Source organism: Orycteropus afer, unplaced genomic scaffold, assembly GCF_000298275.1.
Source record: "Orycteropus afer afer isolate SDZICR_OR568_19922 unplaced genomic scaffold, OryAfe1.0 scaffold00379, whole genome shotgun sequence".
Lineage (NCBI taxonomy): Eukaryota > Metazoa > Chordata > Mammalia > Tubulidentata > Orycteropodidae > Orycteropus > Orycteropus afer.
In genome coordinates, this window is record NW_006921966.1 from 514,915 (window position 1) to 519,990 (window position 5,076).

Sequence of the window (5,076 nt, forward strand, 5' to 3'; positions counted from 1 at the left end):
TGTCAATCTCCTCATATGCATGTGAGAGCTGGACAATGAATAAGGAAGACTGAAGAAGAGTTGATGCTTTTGAGTTGTGGTTTTGGAGAAGAATGCTAAAAGTACCATGGACTGCTAAAAGAACTAACAAATCTGTCCTGGAGGAACTGCAGCTGGAATGCTCCTTGGAAACGAGAATGGCCAGACTTCCTCTCACCTGCTTTGGTCATGTTGTCAGAAGGGACCATTCCCTGGAGAAGGATGTCATGCTTGGTAAGGTGAAGGGTCGATGGAAGAGGGGAAGGCCCTCAACCAGACAGACTTACACAATGGCTGTCGTGATGGGCTCAAGTATAGCAGGGATCGTAGAGCTGTCACAGAACTGGGTGGTGTTTTGTTCTGCTGTGCATAATGCCACTGTGAGTCAGAAAAAAGTTAATGGCACCTAACAATAACAACAACATCTTAGTATTGGTGGTGTAGTGTGTGAGGCATTTGGCTGCTAACCAGCAGGTTTGTGGTTCAAACACATCAGACACTCCATGGGAAGAAGATGAGGCAATCTACTTCTGCAAAGATTTATAGTTTTGGAAACCCAGTGCGAGTCACTATGATTTGTCACTTGACGGTAGTGTGTTTGGTTTGAGTTTAGAGGAGCAAAACTAACGAAGCATATATAGACATATGTAGAGATAAATGTACTTCAAGAAAATGGATCATGCAATTTTGATGAAGTGGATCACAGAATTGTGGAAGATGACAAATCATAAATATGTGAGTCAGGCAACAAGCTGAAGACCTTTGCTTGCTCACGGAGTGTCAGGGAATGACGAACCCAAAATATGTGGGTCAGATGGCAGGCCAGAGACTTCTTCTGCTTACATCCCAAGAACCAGAATTCAGGTAACAAAAAGAGTACAGGGTAGAGGAAGAGAGTGAACTTTGCCAGAACATCCACTTATGTACTAGAGGCAGGCCACACCCTAAGGAAACTCCCCTTTGAACTGATTGGCTGTTCACATCAGATCACAAAACTTAAGGTGATTACATAGTGTCTGCCAAACCAATGAGAATCATAGCAGAGCCAATTTGATACATGTTTTGGTCATCTCGTGCTGCTCCAATAGAAAAATACCACAGGCACATGCTTTCTGAGACATATAGCCTTTCTGGGAGCTCTGGGAGCATAGTGCCTAAGGCACTTGATGGCTAACCAGAAGGCTGGTGGTTCAAACCCACCAGCCACTCCTCAGAAGGAAGATGGGGCAATCTACTTCCATAGTGATACTGCCTTGGAAACCCAAGGAGGTGTCACTATGGATCAGGTCTGACTTGACGGCATAAACAACAACAACAGGTATTAGAATAAGAACATAACTATGCCATCTATTCAAGCAAAATCTCAGCTTTAACAAATAGAGGTTTATTCTTTTATAGTTTAGGAGGCTAGATATCCAAGTTCAAAGTGCTAGCTCTCTGGGAAGCTTGACCTTATGCTTCAGCTCTGCCTCTTGCTCATGGCCCACTGAAGCTGGAGGCTTCTCTTAACTACTCAAGCAGCTGCTGATTGCTGAGACTGACAAACCTAAGGTCGGCAAATAAAATAGGCACAGTCCCAAAAGTATCAACCAACCTGGCAGGCCACTAATTCAAATCAATGAACAGTTCCAAGATTGGCATACTACATGGCAAGGCACTGAGATGAAGATGGCCAAACACAGGATCCAGATATGCCAAAAGCTCAAGATCACTCCCAACGCTTCTCCTCATATAGTGGGAGCAGACCACATCCCTAAAGCAGCTTCTCAGCTCTTCCAGTAGATTCCATCATGGAGTTGTTACCAGTCTCATCATGGGGAATAACTACATCCAGCTGCCACTCAAAACCAGAACCAGCCAAGTTGACACATAATTTTAACTACCACAATTCCAACCCTTGGCAACTTGACATCTATACAGATCCCTTTCATTGGGTTGCCTGAGACCCCCTTGGCCTGGCAGGCCCTGTTCATCTGCTGGTGCAGGACCAGGCGGTGTTTTGTTCTGCTGTGCTTAGGGTCACTGTGAGTCGGAGTGGACTGGAGGACACCTAATGACAACAACAATTTTGTTGTTGTTATATGCCGTTGAGTTGGACCCAAGTCATAGTGACCCCTCCTTGGGTTTCTGAGGCAGTATCACTACGGAAGTAGATTGCCCCATCTTCCTTCTGATGAGTGGCTGGTGGGTTTGAACCGCCAGCCTTCTGGTTAGCAGTCAAGTGCCTTAGACACTATGCTACCAGAGCTCCAACAACAATAACTGAGCAGAAGTATTTCACTAATACAATATTCATATATGAAATTAATGTGTGAATGTTTAAAAAACAGGGCTTCAAACAGATTCAAACTGGGTCATGGTCAACAAAGCAAAATTGGAACAGACTTGAATTTGAAAACTGTGGATGTACAAGAATGACAAAGGGAACAGGAAAAAATATGGATTGAAGCTTTGGTATGGGATATTTAGAAGAGGCATAGTGAGTCCTTTCAGGTGCCTGATGCAGGAGATGGAATTTTTGCCAGGCTTGTGGAACATGACACATACTCAAAGCAACACGGTTGGCCACCATCTTTGAGCTGGGCACTGTAATTTGTGACTCTTCTGATCAAAAGTTTTGGTTTCTATGAAATGTGCATGCTACACTTGTTTTCTAGGAAGGAGATTGAATTTCTAGAATGGCTTTGACCTGTAATTTTCCCATTCTAGTTATCTTTGTGCACCTAAATTTTACTAATTCAGGTTCATTCTAGTTTCACTTCATCATCTATGACTGAATCAGGAAAAACCAGTTCAAAGCCCTGTTTAAAACACAAAGCAGAGAGATTGGGATTCTCATGCACTCCTCCGAGACTGTAAAATGATAGAGCTGTGGAAAATGGTATAGTGATTCCTTAAAAATGTGGAAACAGAAATACCATTTGATCTAGCAATCCCATTACTAGGTATATATCCTAAAGTGAAAAGCAGGACACAAATAGATATATGCACACACGTGCTCATCACAGCACTATTCACAACAAAGAGATGGAAACAATCTAAGTGTCCATCAATAGATGAACGGATAACCAAACTATGGTACATACACACAATGGAATACTATGCAACACTAAAGAATTATGTAGAACACAAAACACTGCATAATGTGGATGAACCTGGAGGATATTATGCTGAGTGAAAAAAGTCAATCACAGGACAAATATTGCATTAGTCCACTATTGTAAAATGTCAGGGAAAGGTTTACGTATGGAAGGAAATTTTCTTTTTTGGTTACCAGGGATGGGAGGGGAGGGGGGCTGAAACTGCTAGAAAGGTAAGAGACAAGTATTAATTTGAGTGAAGGGAAAGGCAATATACCAAAGCCAGGGACCAAAATAGTAACACACTTCCACCAGAAGTGTCCAATAGCTCCCTTTTATCTGCATTCTCTCCAATGTTTTGTATCATCAAATTTCTTTATTGTTTTAAATCTGATTGGTATAAAATATTGTATCATTGCACCGTAATTTTTCATGTCATGTTTCTGGAATGTTTGATTCTTATGTTCATGGGAAATTCATATTTCTTTTATGAAATTCCTATGCAGGCCTTTCTTGAAATTAAGTCAAGTGACTTTTTTTTATTTGTAGGAGTGTTTTTGTGTTGTTTTCTACATATTCTAGATACTAATAGTTTTATGTTTTTACATGTTGCAAATGTCTTCTCTATTTTACTGCTTCCCTTTTCACTTTCTTAGGTGTCTTTGGATGAACAGAAAACTATACAGAACCCAAATTTATGCTTAATTTCTTTTATTATTAGTTGTCTTTTTGTTTGTTTGTTTGTTTTTGTTTTTACTTAAGAAATTCTTCTCAATACTATTAGTGTTAAATAATATTTGTATTCTTTAAAGTTCTTTACAGTTTTGATTTTCACATTTAGATATTCAGCTTTTCTGGAACTGATGATGTGAAATAGGGATACATATCAACTTTTTTTCTGTATGGATGAGCAATTTCCTCAGCACACCTTTTGAATAGCACCTTCTTTCTCTCCTGTTCTTTAATGCCATTGTTGTCATATAATCTTGTTAAGTGCCATGGAATTGATTTCAATTCATAGTGACCCTACGTGACAGAATAAGGATCCATGAATGTATTCTTTCTTTATATTCTTTTTTTTTTTTTCACACCAATAACATTCTTACTTAATCACCAGAGCTTTATAATAAGCTTTGATAGCTTGTAGGGCATATCAAGGATTCCTGGTGGTTCAGTGATATGGTACTTGGCAGCTACCTGGAAGGTCAGAGCTACCAGCCACAGTGTGGAAGAAAGATGTGGCAGTCTGCTTCCTTAAAATTTTACAGCCATGCATTTCACCACTGAAAAAGTCATTTGCTATTTGATTTTAATAAATGTACCATTATCATGTTAAGAAATTTCTTTCAATTCTTAGATTTTTGACAGACTTATCATGAATGGGTGCTTAATATCTTTTCTTCTTCTACTGAAATAGTTAATTTTATATTTCTTTAAAGGTTTGATGGCATTTATAATAAAAAGTTAAAAAAATTGTGACTTGGGTAAAAGTTTACAGAGCAAATCAATTTTTTATTTCATAATCCATATACATTTTGTTTCATGTGTTTACCTTTTCCATTTGTCCTTTTCTATCCCTTCCTGCCTTCTGAACTTTGATTTTAGCAAATACCCTTTTGATCTCGAATGGTTGACTTTTCTGAGAAGTGTGTACCTCGCTGGTGTTATTGTTCACCTTTTGTTTGGCTGAAAGTTGAGCCATGGGAGAGGTCAGTTCCAGGCTTGAAAGGTGACTGAGGGTGATAATCTTGGGGGTTCCACCAGTCACTCTCCAACCAGTCAACTTGGTCTTTTTTTTAATGATTTTAAGTTTTGTTCACATGTTTCTCCCACTATCCAGGCCTTTTTATTGTGATGTCTTTCAGGTAGGTCAGTAGTGGTAGCTGGGCATCATCTAGTTCTTCTGGCCTTAGGGTCATAAGGTTAAGGTTCATGTGGTTCAGTTGTCCTCTGGGCTAATTTTTACATATATCTTTGA